The following is an 18,815-nucleotide window of genomic DNA, read 5'->3' as shown; positions in this document are numbered from 1 at the left end:
TTATGAATATGAAATATTCAATTAGAATTTAAAGATACTTTCCATGTAAAAAAGTCAGCATGTTTTGGGGGCTGGCCTGGTGGTGAGGTGGTTAAGTTCGTGCACTTCGCTTCTGCAGCCCAAGGTTCGCAAGTTTGGATCACGGGCATGGACCTACACACCACTCATCAGCCATGCTGTGGCGGTGTCCCACATACAAAATAGAGGAAGACTGGCACAGATGTTAGCTCAGGGCCAATCTTCCTCAAGCAAAAAGAGGAAGATTGGCAACAGATATACAATCAGGGCCAATCTTCCTCACCAAAAAAAAGTAAATAAATAAAGCCAGCATGTTTTTAAAACTGAAGCTTCAATATCTAAAAAGTACATGGCCTTTTCCTTTGCTGTTAATTCTTTCGACATTCTGGTAATAGCTTCAGATTTAGGATTTACACATGGTGCAGTATGGACTCATGCATAGCCTTCCTTGGGTGAATTCTCCCACCCACTTCTGTGTAAACAAAACTTACAGAGAGGCAAGTTTTTAGAATAGTAAATTCATCTGCTCTAGTACGTGTTTTCATTATATCAAAATTATCAAGATTTTTTTTGTAGGAGTGAATATTACTCTTATTTACTGCTTTGTATTTTTCTAGGAAAAATCTTCTCAGGGGTCTCTCTCTTCCTTCAGTTTTCCCAGGATTTATGTCACTTCCTCAGGTAAGTCTTTCCCGAGAGTTTGTGAAAAACAGAATTTCAGAGTATTTAACACTCTAGGTTGCAACTGCAACATTTATTATTGTGGTTATCCCAGCAGCCTGACGGTTTCCCCCACCACCCCCGGACACCTCTGACTTGCCCCTATTACCCATCCCCAGAGGAAATGCTGCCTTTTTGAATAAAAATGCATTAAAGCTAAGCTATAGGAGTCACCCATATTGAGAAGCATTGGCTGGTTTTATGGAAACCCCGCATGCAGAAAAATTTGAGGGTCCCAGACAAAATGGTGCTTATCTTACAGATCTGGGAAAGAAAAGCAGGAAGGGGGCTTGGGACTTAGTTGAACCAAAACTGCACGTCCTGCTTAAGCAGGTTGAAGCCTAGGGATCAGGGAAAGAAGAAAGAGTGAAGAGTAAGGAGGACCACCAGACAAGGGGAATATCACCAAGCAGAAGAGCCACAGGTGCGGAAGCCTGTGCACCATTCTCTGAGCTCAGAGGGCATTTCTGATCGTGTGCAAGAAAGCTTTAAGTATTTGTTGCAACCACTATAGGCTCAATGACATGGTCACACTGGATTCATATCCACCTCTTTCCTAGAGCATGAGCACCAGAGGGAAGGCGCTGGGTCAGTACAGCTCAGCATTGCACCTTGGTACAGAGCACTATGCCTGGCATATGTGTGGGAGGAAAACATTTCCTCTACCGACTTTGGGTCCTTCTGGCCAGACAAATTAAATTGACATGAGACAGAATAACAGGAGAAAATTAAACAAAGCTTTATAACATGTATACATGGGAGAGACACAGAAAAACTGAGCAGCTCACTAAAATGGCAGAGGCTCACACCCTAAATACCATCCTCAGCTGAAGACAAAGGAAGTTGTTGGGGGTGGGAGGAGTCAGTTGTGGGAGATTACCAGAAAAACATAGTAAACAAGAGTTATTATGCAGATTTAAGTCCTTGCCTTTCACATTGATGAGAGTTTCTAGAGATAAGGTCATCCCCCTTCTTCCTGGTACAGAAAGGGAGACACCTTTACAGATGGAGATTTCCCTTACAAATGTAAATGTCTCTTACAAAGGGTTAAATTCTACTTTTCAGAGCTTTTCTCACATCTGCAGTTTTTAAATGTAACCAGCCCAAAATAATCCTCATGCCAAAGAGACATATCTTGGAGTGGCCAATTCCAGTCCCCCACACATATAACAGGTGCTCAGTAAATATTAGTTCATTGTTACATCATGGGTGAGGGGATAAGCACGTTTAGATATCAAAAAACTCAAATAGGGGGCCAGCCTGGTAGCATAGTGGTTAAGTTCGTGTGTCCCACTTTGGCAGCCCACGGTTTGCCAGTTTGGCTCCCAGGCGTAGACTTATACACAGCTTATCAAGCCACACTGTGGTGGTGTCTCACACATAAAAGTAGAGGAAGATGGGCACAGATGTTAGCTCGGGGACAGTCTTCTTCAGAAAAAAGAGGAGGATTGGTGGCAGATGTTAGCTTAGGTCTAACCTTCCTCAAAAAAAATAGTCAAATGGAATGACATGCAGATTAGTGCAAACCCCCTCCAACCACCAAAGACTAAATGTTTCACTGGTGCCGTCTATTTTGGAAATTGATATCCAGCCCTTCATAACAGGAAAGAACCAGGTAGAGAATGTGCCTGATATGCGCATGAGTATACAACTAGTGTTTTCAGGGTACCCTTGTACACTGCTGGTGGGAGTACAAACTGGTGCAGCCACTAAGGAAAGCAGTACAGAGTATCCGAAAATTAAGATTAGATCTACCATATGATCCAGCTATCCCACTGCTGGGTATTTATTCAAAGAACTTGAAAATACAGAGGCATAAAGATACATGTACCCCTATGTTCATTGCGGAATTATTCACAGTAGCCAAGACATGGAAGCAACCTAGGTGCTCATCAAGGGAAGAATGGATAAAGAAGATGTGGTATTTATACACAATGGAATACTACTCAGCCATAAGAAATGATGAAATCCAGTCATTTGTGACAACATGGATGGACCTCGAGGGTATTATGCTGAGTGAAATAAGTCAGAGGGAGAAAGTCAAATACCATATGATCTCACTCATAAGTAGAAGATAAAAACATAGACAAACAAACACAAAGCAGTGAGGATTGGATTGGTGGTCACCATGGGGGAAGGTGGGGGAGGCCAAAAGGGGTGATTAGGCTCACATACGAGGGGATGGACTTTAATTAGTTTTTGGGTGGTGAACATGATGTAATCTACACAGAATTCGAAATATATTATGATGTACATCTGAAAGCTATATATTGTTATAACCCAATATTACTGCAATTAAAATAATTCATTCATTAATTAAAATTTAAAAAAAATGAACTAGTGTTTTCACAGTGGAATGATATTACAGTTTTAAGATTAAAGAGAGTCTAGAAATCGTGCATTTGGGCGCTCTTCATTTACAGAAGCAGCCACTGAAGCCCAGGCGGATGCAGTTATTTGCCCAAGTTGCGTAACTAGTTAGCTGTGAACCTAGAACAGGAACACTGGTCCTTCTCCTCATATCCCAACCAGCTATTTAGGGATGGAAGATGCAGTATTTCTGTGTAAATGAGGATACTGAATGTTCCTATTTATACGTCACTTGAGTAGTTTAAGCATGTGTTTGTTTTTAATATTAAGAAACTAATGTTGAATGCATTGGAACCATTGATGGAGAAAGAATAAATCATTTTACACTGAGTTGTGAGATAAACTTGGGAATTATTTTCTGAAGTCTCAATTCTTAAAAAAAAAAAAAAAGGCAAATAAAAAGGGGAAAAACCTGTTACTCTACTGACCCTAGTAAACAGGATCTCCTTATTCTGTATTCTGAAGGTAAGACTGTTTACCTTCTAACAGTGTTTTTCATATATACATGATGTTGGGGGAAGGAACAACTTGATAATTATCTCCACTAATGAAATGTGCAACCACTTCAGTAAGATTTTAAATGGGGCACAACTCCCATTCATAAGGCCCACTGAATAAACGCTTATTAGGTTCAGTTTAATGACTTAAGATTTGATTTATGTTTTTTCTCTCTGGTTGATTCTTATTGCACATTCTGGGCAATTAGGGAATTTTTCCTAGTATATATGTAATCCCTGTATTCAGAAAGCACAGCTCAGCAAAATAATATAAAAGCCAAAATTTTACCTGAAAAAAAAAAAAAGAGGACTGTACCTCTGAGGATAGCGGTACTCAAGATTTTGGCTAAATTCATTCTGTTTACAAAGTAAACTCTTGTTTGGCATTATTAAGTAACTAACAAATCATAATTATCACGTGCCTCAGAAAGTGATTCCAGCAACGCTTGAAAAACCTAAAGTACTTCTTTCCTCCACTTAAGGCCAAGCTCAGATCGGCAAACTGTGTTGATAAATTAATCGAGCAAAGCTTCCGCTGAGAATAAATTAAAAGCAACCTTGAAAATATTCCACTACACATTCCTCTACGACAAGCAACAGCATATATCAATGTATTAGAATAAGCTTCTTGTTCAATTTTTTTTTGAATTTACACACATCGTGTTAGGCTGTGAATGCTGATAATGATAAAACAAGCCTCTGCTTTCAGAGCATTTAAAACTTTCTATCTTCAAAGAGTGGGAATAGTGTTTGTGTCCATATATGAAAAATATTTTCTTATGTTTACCCAGTTGGGTTACCACTCTTTGTACATATTCAGTCTAAGTTTTACTGCTTCCTTGATGATCCAGAAGTTATTAAGTTCAGGAACAGGAGGATCTGAGCATCTGGCAGGTGTCGATTCTCATGCCACCATATTTATTTACATAATTTCCCCTTTTTCTTCTCTGATACTCTCTCCTTCAAAGAGAAGAAATTAAGAAGCTTCTCTGAGCATTTCTCTCCAGTTCACACTTGAAATTCTCACTTCCACTTTCAAAAGAAGAGCGACTCACATCGTTTGCAACGTTAATCAGAGTGTAGGTTGGCTAACGTTTTTCTCTTCCTTCAGCAGTTTTCCACATTCCTAAAAAGCACCTCCTAGAGTGAAATAACACTTTAAATGAGCATGCCTGTTTGTGTGTCAAAGACAGATGGAGAAGGAGAAAGAAGGGGGATAATTAAAAGGAGACGGAAAATATATTGACATTTAAATGTTCTTTCCTTTCAAATGTTCACCCGACACCCCTTTCATTTGTGCTAAGAGGAAGGAGACGGCGGAGACATTCCTAGTTCATAGCTGGCATTTCCTGTGGGCTCACTAAGGGGTTGATGATCTGTTTGCCCAACATGGGAGTAAGAAAAAATAAAACGATGACTAGGGAAGGGAGGGGAAAGCCAACCAGACATGGTACAGGAGTGCTGATTTTTGCCTCTCACAATTAAGGGCCAGAGCGTACGTAATTTAGTCATTTATTGTCCTGTGTAGATCTAGCACATTCTATTCCCAGAGCTTCTATTAGCAGTGAGGCTGCTGTTTATACGTATATGTGTGTATATCAAATATATCACATTATGGATATATGACAGGATAGAGAAAAACATAAGGGAAGATTACTATGATCATACATATATAGACAGACAGACAGACCAATAGAACAGATGGAGAGGGAGATACAGACAGAGACAAAAGGGCAAGACTTAAGGAAAAGATCAAAGTATTTGAGTAAGAGAAAAACCCGTGAAGAAACAGATCCTGTGATAAGATTGGGAGATAAAGACAATCATCTGGATGCAACAGCAAGGTGAATTTGTAATCTTCTACTTGAGTGTGCATTTTTAGAATTTGTAGCCAAATGAAGAAAGAACAGTGTGTAGAGATGCATTGGGAGTATTATGAGCCAGAAGTGTGTGCATGTGTCTGCGTGTGTGTGTTTTGAGAGTGTGTTCTTGTGGATAATTTGTAGTTTAGGCCCAGGTCTGTTTTTTTCAAAATCACGTTGTGGTCAAAAGCTATGCTGAAATGACACAGTAGCCAGAACTTCCTATTATATACATTTCTTTTCGGAATTCTAGAAACTAACAGTCATGCGAGAACTGACTGCTCAGGGCCTTGTCTGCTTCTTCCTGTGCCCTACTTCTCAGGCAGTTGCAACCCATGATCTTTTTGCGAACTGTTTATTTTAGGTTATCTAGGCAAGAAACCCTGCAGTTTGGATGCCAGTAGCTCAGAAATCAAAAGTTGAACAAGATATAATCATCGGAACATTTTGCCAAAGAGTAATGTCATTTCCCCATTAACGTCTATAGTACGTAAGGATGGTATATCTCATCTCCTGATGTTGGGAACAAAATGCAGGCAGCAGAGAAAAATTCTCCTCATCCTCCCCATGAAACTCTGACCGTTCCCCTTCAAAATCATCTGTGACTCTGCTGGGCCAGGGCCACACCTTTGAATCCCTTCACAGACGTGTCTGCCACGATCCCTCACGGCAGACTCCAGCCACAGACGAACTCAACTACAGTCTGATTTCAGTGACCAGCATCAATCTCTCACTTCACTGGCAATGACGATATGATGTGACTCCATGCACCAGCCACAACGGTGAAACAAAGCAGGGTAAGGACAGGATCCACTGAAAATCTCTGCCCCCGATCCTTCCTGCTTTAAACTATAAATGTTGGAAGATGAGACCCTGAGGTGCCATTTTGTAAACCACCCTTGTAGTCCGTCAGGAAGGGAAAGGCACCTTGCAAAGTTATTTACAAGGAATTGTTGGATGTGTCTTTGCCAGAACCATAGGCTAAGGGGATCATTCCATAAAAATTAACAAGGTGGAGAGAGAGGAGGTGAGTAAAAGAGAGAGAGACTGGAGCACTGCAGGAACTATATTCCACATCTACTCATTTCCTCTCTGATCTCCTCTCATTCTGGAAGCCAGGTTGGTGTGGGAATAGCAGAGTCAGAGCCCACGCTCCCCAGCCTCGTCAGAGGTCCTGAGGAGCATCCAGTGTGGAGCCTGGAGAAGCACAAAATGACCCCTGCAGTGTGACACCAGCAATTTACTCTCAAACACTGATGGGCTTACTGGACTCAAATGTCTTTCCAAGAAATGTTTTCTTACCTTTTAAGGTAAACATCTCCAAGTTTCCTTCTCTTCAAGTATCTCCATTTTGGTTTTATCAGTGGATTCTTTCTAAATACTCGTTATATTAAAGTTCCTTAGTACATAGGAGCTATCAAGAGATTCCCCTGACCAAGTGGAAAATGAAGAAAATAAGATTGCCCTCTAAAAGTTAAACTTTAAATTCCACTCAGTTGTCTCTAGAATGAACACTCTTACACACTCAAACACACATATACAGCCCTTTATATCATCTGTGGACACAATCACACTCATATTTCATGCCCTGTGCTTAAGATGCACCATGCCAGATCATAGGGGTATTGAAACAAGCAATAAAGAATCACTGGTGGGTGGTGAACATGCTGCGATCTACACAGAATTCGAAATATATTAGGATGCACACCTGAAAGTTATATAATGTTATAATCCTATGTTACTGCAATAAATAAATAATTAATTAAAAAATTAAAAAGAAGAAAAATGAATCACAGTTCTAAGCAACTATAAAACGTGACTCGTAGTCATTGGACATTTTACAGTTGGCGGCTCAGGTCATTGTTGAGAGACTGAGTTCTGGAGTCTAGAAACCACAATTCCAGTGTGTCCTCACCCCACAGAAACTTGGGCCATAATATTATGTCCTTTGAGGCAGTTTTGCCTTATCTGTAAATGGGGGGAGCACAGCAATATCTACCCCACAGCGTGATCGGGAGAGCCACATGAGATGATGGATACAAACGCTTGTCAGGGATTCTGTCAAACGATGGGTCCTTAAACACATGAATGGGCTGTGAGTCTGTTTGTGGGGGAAAGAGCAAACCTTTGTAATCAAGTAGAAGGCAGCTCCGACCCCAGCTCCAGCACTGATCTATAACATGAACTCAGGCAGTTACTTAAGAATTCTCTAACCCTGCTCCGTCCTCTCCAACTAGGCTGACCAACAGAGGTGATGTAAAGATGAGAAAGGAAGACACTCAAAGTACCATAGAGCACCAGCTATTACGCTAGTTATCATAGTTCTACAACAAAGAAATGTGTGATTTGATCTAAACACATTCCCGGGCAGAGGCAACACAAAGGACAAGACCACAAACCATCCTCACGTGCTCTCTGTGGGTTTGGAGCCAACCAGAAAACTTGGAAGAAGGCTACCTCTTCCCCACCTCCTGCTGCCCCAAATCTTGTGAATTCTGCCTACAAATCTCTCTCTCCTCGTCCTGCCTCCTCCTTTCTCTCACAGCCACCAGGCACAGCCACCAGGGCACAGACCCCTGTCCTTTGCTTTCTCGGCCACGGTAACAGCCTCTCAGACTCACTCCTGGCTGTTCGCAATATGGTAGCCAGAATGGTCTTCTAAATAAAAATCCAGGGGCCTGGCCCAGTGGTGTAATGGTTGAGTTCGCGCTCTCTGCTTTAGAGGCCCAGGGTTTGCAAGTTCAGATCCTGGGCGCAGACCTGGCACCTCCCATCAAGCCATGCTGTGGCAGTATGCCACATAAAATAGAGGAAGATTGGCACAGATGTACCCTCAGTGACAATCTTCCTCAAGCAAAAAGAGGAAGATTGGCAACAGATGTTAGCTCAGGGCCAATCTTCCTCACCACCCCCAAAAAAAAAAATTATTCAGGCTTGTCACACTGCTGATGAAATCCCTTCAGAAGATCCCCACTGTCCTTGGGATAAAATCCAAACCTCTTCATGGGACCTCAGGCAGCTTCAGTTGCCTCTCCCACTATTTCCTGACTGGGCTAAATACTAAAGATTCTAAAGGCACCATCCCCTTATGCCCAAATTTCACGTTTATTTCCATTATTCCTGCTGACAGGTACTCTCCCCTCTGCACCTAAGAAAACATCATTCTACACTCAGGTACAACACCACCACCTCAAGGAGGCTTCCTCTGACTCTCCAAGGAGTTAAGGACTGCCCAGCAACACTTTGGTTACTCCTCCACTTCTTCCAACACAACCTCCTATAAACTCCACTTCTATTGTCTGGTTAATCTGGTCTTCCCGATAAATATCTTCCTTCATTGATCATTGTGTTCTGTGTATCATGAATGTAACTTGAAATGAACAGATATAAGAGAAGGACATTCCAGTCTGATAGATTTTTAATCTTTCCAGTCCTTCTGAGAGAAGGAAAAAAATTGAAAACTGCTTCCCATTTGTTCCCTTTTCTGAAAAAGCAAAATGGAGAAGGAAAAATTTAATTCTGAGAATCTTGCTCGTCCCTCCCCGCTAACACTCCAGTTCCACTTTCATTGCTTCCTCACAGAAGCAGCAATGCTGGGCTTTACGCAAAGAGGTTTATATGTACGATCTGTGACTTCTTCAAAGTTGGTAGTGAGAAACAAACATGAAAAGAAATGTCTCCTGGGCTCTAACGCATCCCGACTTGCATCAGTGGCTACTGGGGATGGAATACTCCAGCCCCCCCGCCATGATCCCCTGAGCCAAATGAACACTCCTTCCAACAGCACCCGGAGCAGAGCATCCCCTGGACAGCGCCAGGAGGAGAGAGCCAAGGACTGGAGGCGTCCATCTGTGTCACCCAAGCTAAAATCCACCTCTGGAAAACACACAAGGACATTCCCTTAGAGAAATATTAGATCCACTTCCTTGCTCTTTCTGGCAAATCTTATCCTACTTTGTCCTCCTTTCTCCCTAAATGCCGTGCTCAAAACCCTCTGTGCTCAGCATGAAAGCATGCAAGTCAAATGCCATCACAATCACTCCGTCTCCCTGCAGAGGGAAGGGAGGATGCATTGCATGGGAAAAACTCATCTGTTCCTAATGGAATGGAGGGACTCTCAAAGATCACAGGAAGGATGCATTTAGAGGGAATAATGGCACCAAACAAAACTGTGGAAGAGAAGAGCCTGTGCCAGCCCCTCGTTTTGCCTCTGATCCATATTCACATCTCTGAGATTATCCGGGGCACACTCAAGCTCTCCGATGCTGCGCCCAGCCCTGCTGCCCTAGCAGATGGCTGGCCTCAAAGACCTCCCTTGTCCAGAAACACTACCATTTCCAACAGCTTATTTTTCTTCATTGGAAAAACCCAAGGATTGAAAAGCCATTTCGTCCAAAGTAAAGACTGATGAGACTAACATAAATTTGAAAGAAACCTGTTTATTGAAATATTTGCCTCCCATCTCTGACATCTCCTCTGGCCAAGCTTCTCAAATGGGGTCTTCTGAGAGGAGCTATGTGTGGTGACTTTCCTCAATAGCCCCATTAGGAGGAAAAAGTGCTATTTTTTTTACAATGTCAGTGATGAAAACTGTGGTGAGGAAATTTTGGCAATTTTTCACATTTACTTCAACAGAGAAATAAATCCAAACTAGATCTCTATCAGCAAGAAAGAAGTATTATTTGAAAAATTGTTAGGACCAAGAACATGAAATTTCTATTTTTGAACTAATAGTCTTTATTAGATATGTTTCCCACTGCTCTGTATTATTAATTTATACTCTATTATTTCTTGGTTACTATGCTTATTATGTTTTTCTTTATGGATTTTTAAGGAGCTGATTATATAGTTTTTCAGTTAATTAGGTCACTTTGTAAGACTAGAATATAAGAGGCATTTTGAAAACAATACAGGAAAACATTTCCTATGTGTGATGGCAATCAAATCATTCAGTGATTTGATTTGTTGCACAGAATGCAAAGTGTTGTCATCAGTGACTTTTCATCGTTGGATAGGTTGCTAAATATAGAAAGAAACGAATACAACCCATTAATCCGTTAATGTGCTACGAGAAGAAATTAGGATTTCAATTATATCCAATAAGAGAGCATATCATTTAGCTAAAATTTGTAGCAAACACATTTGGGAGTGTCTGCCTCAACCATGGCCCCTACTCTAGAAACTTGCCCCCCGACAGGCCTCACTGAAAGTGTGAGCTTGGATATCTGACTCTATATTACAGGACCCCTGTTCTTGTGGCCACAACAGATTGAGCCAGGTGTGGGCATCTGACTCAAGGAGGCCACAGCTGCAAGCTGGATGGAGTCAATTAGTTTTCTCGAAAGAATTCAAACACAGTGAAGACACATGGCAGACACACGCACAGTGGAAGGCTGGAATGGTATTCTGGGGCATGTGACGTCTGATGAGTAAGCAGAGAGAGCCAAGGAGAGCCAATCACCGAAGAGATACAGAAGAAGGTACAGATACCAATAGAACAGCAGAGACTGGAAAACACATCCTCCAAGAGAAAGAGCGAGATGGGAAAACATTTATACCCACATCCCTATATCCCACATCCCTGTGCATGTTGAGACATAGATATGCTTGACTCCTGAAGTTTCCCCTTATTTTCCCCCAATAGATTTCATTTTCTTTTAAGCTAAAACTTCTCTTGCATGCAATCAATCAATCTTTGGTTAGAAGAGCACGCGCGCGCACACACACACAGAAATCCCTGCATGTTAGAGAGGTAAACCTTCACTTCAGTGAAACTATTTTTTGAATAGTTGGCACAACTATTTTTTGAATCAATGGCACAAAGAAAAAATTCAAGTTAGATCCAAATTGGTACTTGTGAGCTGCAACAATGCCATAAACAGAGTAAAAAAAATTTAGTGTCAATTTTCTTTTATTTCTTTTATCACTTATGGGAGTGAAACATCGATTAGCGGATCCAATAGCAGGAATGTAAACCAGCTCACTGTGTAGGGGAAAAAGCTCTGATTTGTAGCATTGGATGATTTCTGTGGGGTAAATACCCCCACTGGGCCCAGTTTCAAGCTACCGATGTGACATCAGGAAACATGGAGTTGAGAAGAGATGCTCATCGTCAGCTCTCACAAACTCCCGCAAGCCAGCTCTATCATACCACTGGATGGACTCAGGCAAAGAACACTGTGAGTCAAAATAATGAACTAAAAATCATTGGTTTATTCCATCCACCTCTCAGAGAAGTTGAGTAACTAGCCCATGGTCACACAGTAAGCGGCAGAGCTTGGATTCCCATCCTAGTGGCCCGATTTATACAATTGAGTGAGAGTACTGAATATACTCTACTAATTAATGTCTTCACACCAATATCTTCCATTAGGTAAGCCCCACTGCCCCAAACTTGTAAACTAAGAATGAGTGAAATAAACTAAATATGCCTAGTATGCAGTAGTTAACAGACTTTTATTTTTCTAAGGTCCTAGACCAAAGTTCAAAAACACTGAAGTCTACTGGTTTCAGGGGAATCAAGAGACTAAGCCTAAATATATCAATTGCTTATCAATTGCTAGTTAATTTTTATCAGGTACATTTTATACCCACATCCCAATCATTCTGCTCAATTTCAATAATCTCCTTTCATCCTATATATCTATCACAGAGAATTATTTGGCATCACTGAATGTATCATGCTCTTTTTTAAAACCAGACTTTTTCAGAAACTATTCCCACACTGCTTTTGACTAAATTTTTACTCGTTCTTTAATTCCCAGCCCAATCTCCTCTCACGCATGAGTCCTGCTCAAACTCTCCAGACAGAGTCCCTAACTATACTCTTGCATTCAAACAGCCCTTTGCCAGGTGTATTCTGGCTATTTCCACAGGAACTGTCGTTTCATGTTTACACATCCAACTTGCCATTTAAACTTGAAATCTCAGGGTCTAATATAGTGCCTGACCGAGAAGGGGTGTTCTACTGATGTTTACTGAATGAATGAACCCGTTGATTAATCAAATTATTAATAAAATTATTAAAATATTTTGAGGGGCCAGCCAGGTGGTGTAGTGGTTAAGTTTACATGCTTGGCTTTGGCAGCCCAGGGTTCACAGGCTCGGATCCCGGGTACAGACCTACACACCACTCATCAAGCCATGCTGTGGCAGGCATCCCACATAGAAGAATTAGAATGACCTACAACTAGGATATACAGCTATGCACTGGGGCTTCGGGGAGGAAAAAAAGAGGAAGATTGGCAGCAGATGTTATAGCTCAGAGCCAATCTTCCTTACCAAAAAATAAAAATAAAAATAAATAAATGAATGGATAGGGTGGGATGGATCATTGTAAATCAAAAAGATTTTTTCCTGCTCCAACTAAGTAAACTTAGAAAACAAGCTGGAAGAATTTCAAGAACTGTATTTTCCGAATCACTTCCACTTACAGCTTCCCCCGTGACACCACCACTGAGCTCACATTTACAACGCTACTGCATAAGCCACAGCCACCTCCAAACGGGCTTTTCTAATGGGGGGAAAACTTGTCAGGCAGTCTGCGTGTTAAGGAAGGATTAAATTTACTCAACACCTTAAAATGACACTCAACCAAAGACATCACCATTTAATAACAGCTGTTGCACAATTAGCTGAACTAATTTTCCTATAACTTCCTTGGGAGGTTTGTGTGTGTTTGCATGTGTTGGGGGGGGTGGAGGGGTAGGTTGGGGAGAGGGAAAAGCAAATGAAAGGACAAAAGTCATAATGGGAAGTTATTATAGTCTGTTGAACTATTTATGGACAGAAAAGAGCTGAACCTCAGAGAAACTAAGTAACTTGCTCAAGGGGACCCTCAACCTGGGTCCTCTCACCACCTGGCAGTCTTTAACATCCTCACCTGCTGGAGCGCCTTCCTGCCTCCTGTTCCTTCGTCTTTCACTACTCTCCTTAGACAACCCTAAGCCCTACGAAATGCAGAGTCAGCAGGAAGCAGGAGACGACGATGACTGACATGGGCCATCACAAAAGGAGCTGCTTATTATAACCACTCAAATTCATTCTTGACCGTGAGAAAGTCAATTTACCCTGGGCCTCAACTGACTAAAATTAAAACAGGAATTATTATTGTAACCTCTTTGTCAATGAGTTTGATTAAAATAAAGGAGCACCACGTGTAAAATGTTATGATGTCTTTTCAGCCCAAAATGGTTGCTAGGGACTAGAACTGCTTCTGATTTCAAGTGGTCAGAGTTCTGAATTAGCGGATAATCTCATTGACAGACTATCTATAAGAAGGATCAATAAGCATCATAGACACAAATCGATGCATTTTTAATTGCCTGTTTATAACTAAGTGTGTTCATCAGAATAAACTAAACGGACACATTTCTAATGTCTTTCTTTTATTGGATGTAGAGCTCCTCAGTTCGTATTTCCCTGATCTGAGCAGAAACCAGCCATGTCTCAGAAGTGAGAAACGTGTTCTGTGCAAAAGCAGATATGAAATGTTTTCATTTTTATAAATGACTTGCTCGTACGGTTTTCTATTATATATTAAATGGCTCCTCTGATTTGAAGAACTTTCAAGCTGAACCTACAAGCCCGCAGTATTGCCCAATGTAAACAGTCATTTGACAGGATGAAAAAAGTCATTCCATCTTCTCTTTAATCTTTATGCTTCTTTCTCTGTCCCCTTTCCATTTACAACACAGAATGGACTTCAGACTGTCAGTCTTAGCTCTTCTGTAATGCGGCACTTCTTCCAAGGCAATTCTGTTTATTATAAACCGAGAGGAAGTGAAAATGTGCACCACCGGCTGATTAAGTGCCTATCAATATATTTAGATCACTTTAATTTTTCCCACAGAATTCAGAAATATTGAAAATGCCCTCAACTGATGCTCCTAGCCCTGAATCCCTCAAGGGAAGCAGAATAAACACCTTCCTATCCATTCTTTCAAATTCCTAAGGCAAAGCCACCCCTAATTCAAGCTAATAAAAATGTTGCAAGGATGTGGGAAGCCCGAAGACGAGAAAACTCTGTCAAGCAAGTTTGATTTTTAAAGCTGCAGAAAACCTGAAGAATTTAGTGGCCTAATAAAATATGCTCCATCAGGACTGATGGGTTTAGGTCCTTGAAAATGCATTTTGTGATGACACAGATGATTTCTGCACTTGAGTAACTGTATCTCTGCTTTCACCCAGCTTTGTCAAGGAATTGTTTTATTCCCAAACACTGCTTGGATCAATAGCAGCTCAGCATCATTCATGATTAGGGCAAAAGTGTCCCTTCACTTTTCTGGACTCCAAAGCTCATATATCATATGAGAAAGTTAGCTTTAACCCTATTAATACACAAAGGGATTCAAACAAAATTTTACACTGCAAATTCAGGCTGTCCCCCTGCAGCTGAACTCCGACACTATCCGTTCAAGTGTTTCCTCCTTCACTACTTCCCTACTCCATTTCTATATTCCAAAATTTCTCCATTTCTTTCAAGTCCCCACATATATCCTCTTTCAGCTCATGACTTCACCTTGAACTTTTTAAGTAAACAGTCCATCTGACTTGAGCTATCTCAATTTTTCATCTATTCACGCAAAAACTTTTCTATATATTTAGCCATCCTATTTTTCTTCCTCCTAGTTCAGAAGAATCCTTCTGTTCTGGAATTAAACCAGTCTGGTGTCTGTCCTTTGCAAATTGTTCAGAATCTTGCTTCATCAAGTTATTCCTCCCAATTTGTAAATTTCTCCCTCAGTCTTCTCTTCTTGACTAGATGCATGCCCAACCCAGACCCAAGTTCTTTCCTTGACCTTGAACTCATTTAAAGTTATGATTTTTTCTCTCCAAGTTCTTTTCTCACATTCATCCCCATTTTTTATTACATAAGTAGTAACCAATTTTTACTTAAAAACTACAACATATAAAAAATTAAAGAGAAAAAATCACATCAATTGATATCTCACCACCCAGTAATAACCAATGTTATTATTTAAAGGTATTCACAACTAGAGAAGGAAATACAATTAATAAGAACTGATCATATACTATTAAGGTATGTTTCATTGCCCAATATTTATGACAAGTGACTTTCATGTCAGTGAAAGGAAATCTCTCTCATCATTAACGGAGTATTTAGCCAAATCTCTCATTTTGATTATTTGTTAAGTATCCAATTTTCCTCGATTATAAACAGTGCTGCAGCAAAGATTTTTTTGCCTGCATCTGTGCACACTTGCGTGATTATAACCTTAGAGTTCGTCCTTGAAGAGGAACCGTAAGAAACCTTTTGAAAGAGTATAATACGTGTGGATGGAGTCCCTTTGCCTTTTCTACTTGGCTCTTCAACTCTTTGTCCTGCTTTAATGAAATCACTCTCTCAAAATGAACTGTGACATTTTCATCGTCAAATACAGTTTTCATGCTAATTCTCATCATTTTTGATGTTTACACGATTTGATAATGATCATTCCTTTCTTCTTGAAACTCTCTCCTCCCCTAACGATTTCCATGCATTACTACCTCAATGTTTACCTCTTTCATTCTTTTCTCTTCTGCCCATGTGTCTTCTTTCTTCTTTCACATAAACATGTCTATATTTCTCTCCTCAGACTTATTTCCTCATCTATCCTCTGTAAACTGATAATCTGCCAGCTCTCAGTTATAGCTGTCACCTCTGTTTTTCCCAAATCTCTATCTTCTCCAAGAATTTCCTGCCTCCCTTGGGATGTCTTTACCTTTACAACCCATTGGTAACAAAGATAACAGGTTTAAACTCACTTATGCCCTTGCTCACTTGCTCCTCTTTCCGGACTTCCTAGTGCTGGCGATATCTCCATCAATTTCATAAGTTGAGAATTTCAGCTCTGGGTTAAAAATTTCCCACCCCTCTCCCAAAAAAGCAATCACCAAGCATTATTGGTTTTGCCCGAGCATATTTTCCCTGATCCCCTGCTGGGCGTAATGATGATATTGACCTTTTGTGCTTCTTCTCCTGCATCCTTATGGGGGGAGGGACATCAAGGACCCAGTTTTCCTCCTCAGTAAACTGCCTCTTAAGCTTACATAGGATCAATTGAATTCAGCTGATGGTAAGGTTGCTCCTGTGAGTCTCTCCTCTCGGTCCCCCTCTCCTCAATTTTCCCCAGGCTGGTGAGAAAGCATAGCCGAAGCTGACTAACAGGATTAGGGAAAATCTGAAATCCTGAGACCTTCTGAATCCTCGGCTCCCAGATCAAGAAAACAGAAAGAACGCTAAGAGGGCTATGTGAACCCCCGGGGAGCAATTTTGTTCTAGTTCAGTTTTCATTTTGAGTTTGATTTTTGTCTTTCTGCCAAAGTCAGAAAAAGAAGAGAGGCCCCCGTCTGAGGAGAGAAAGCAGCAGCAGCGTTGATGCTGATGACAGCGTTGGCACCGACTCGAGTGAAGGCAGCTGGCAGGAGTGGTGGGGAACGTGACAGCATTGGAAAACGCTGCAACAGCCCTGGTGGAGGTGGCAGTGCTGGCACAGGTGGGCAGCAGTGTTGGCAAAGCAGCAGTGTGAAATGTGCAGGAGGCGATGAAGATACCGGCAGTGGCCTTGGCCAAGGCAGAGGTGGTGGTGAAGGGAGCAGTGCAATGAAATCTATGCAATGACAAAGTCTGTAATAGAGCACAGAGTACCCCCAACCCCAGAACTACAGATTCTTATGTGTAGCAATCCATCTCCTTTGGGGGTTTCCCTAAGGCACAGGTGGCACACTTTCCTAGTCAAAGATAGCACAGAAGAACAGAAAATAAGATGACAAAAGCCACGCTGAGATTCAAGAACACTAGAACTGGCGCACGAAATCCAGAGCATCCAGTGAAATCTTGTCAAAAGTAGAATTAAGATGTTGAAATGACAAGCAACATTTAACATGAGATCGATATGGCTCGCTCTCATTCCAATGCAGACATTGAGTTCTATTGTTGGAATCTACAGAAAGGCAGGTTTGAGATGGGCCAATATCCACGGCTCTTCCCTTTCAACTGAGTGGAGGCGAGAATATTTGATAGGCTCCAGTCTTCTGAAAATAGCTTATTCTTCAAAAATCCTTTAATAAATATTCAGGAGATGGAGTTCATTGACAATCCCCCCAGATGTGAAGCTAATTAGCTGCTGATACCTAAGCTTAGCATTTAGCTCTCTTGTACCAAAAAGGGTTCTTTTAAAGGTGTTTATTTTGAATGTAAAAGATAAATTGGAAAGAAGTATGGATTAAAACCTCAAAATTGTCCTCTCAAAGGGTTCTCTTCCTTTTTTTATCAAAAGACAAGGAGATAAATAGGAAAATCAAACTATTTGGGGGGTGAGGGAAGGAGTCCTTGAGGAGGCAAGTATTCCTGGCTGTTTTTTAATGCTGTCAGCATTTTAAGCACTAATTTTCCCCCCATGGATTTTAAATAAGCTCATCAAAAACCTAGGAGTCTAAGAACTTTAATAACCTAGAGAAAAGATTACTTTTCCAAAAGAAGGATTTCATCCCACTCCCTCAGTTTTATTTCCCTGTTGTGTATCATTTCAACACAAAATTTGGTCTCTTTGGGCACTAGACTACGGCTGCAGATCTGCGTTGCTGTTTGCATTTAATCCCCAAGATAAACTCCTTAAGAAATTGCCATAGAACATCAAGATCCCATCGCAGTGAGAAAAGCCACTCATGTTGAGTACAATTTGTTTCATAACCATCCTACGGTTAAAATAACAGACGATTTTGTACCTCAATTGCCACTGTGGCCTCTTCCACTCCTCTCTGAAGGCAACATCAGCGGGCCCAAGAGAACATGTGCTCTGCCTTAATGTACATGTGCTTTTCTTTTATTTCAGGATGAAATTTGGAAGCAGTTTGTTTTCATCTTAGTCTTCTTATGGGAGAAGAGTTCTTATTAAAGACCCTGAATTGAACACTGTACAGATTAAAAATCTTCTGAAAATTCAAGCAATGAAGTTTGTGTTGGAGGAAACTGAGTTACCAGTACTTCTCCAAAAGGCTTGAAGTCGATGAGAGGTTGTAAGTCTTACCACAGCCCACCCAGTGCTTTTTCTTTATACCAAGGAAACCCATTTGTTACCTCTCTCATGATTCCATATACTCTGTGATATACAATGACTGCCTTAGATGAGAACTTCAGTTATCAACTCTAATCAATGCAACTAGATAAAAGGTTTAAAGATCAGAAAAACACATCAGCACTGTTTAGTCTATGGAAAATAACCAGGGGATGGCCCTGTGGCCTAGTGGTTGAGTTTGGCACACTCTGCTTCGGTGGCCCAGGTTCAAAGGTTTGAAGGCTCGTACCTGGGTGCAGGCCTACACCACTCATCAGCCATGCTGTGGC

This window comes from Equus przewalskii, chromosome 31 (genome assembly GCF_037783145.1).
Source record: "Equus przewalskii isolate Varuska chromosome 31, EquPr2, whole genome shotgun sequence".
Lineage (NCBI taxonomy): Eukaryota > Metazoa > Chordata > Mammalia > Perissodactyla > Equidae > Equus > Equus przewalskii.
The sequence above is the reverse complement of the archived record's forward strand: the minus strand, read 5'-3'. Positions refer to the sequence as shown.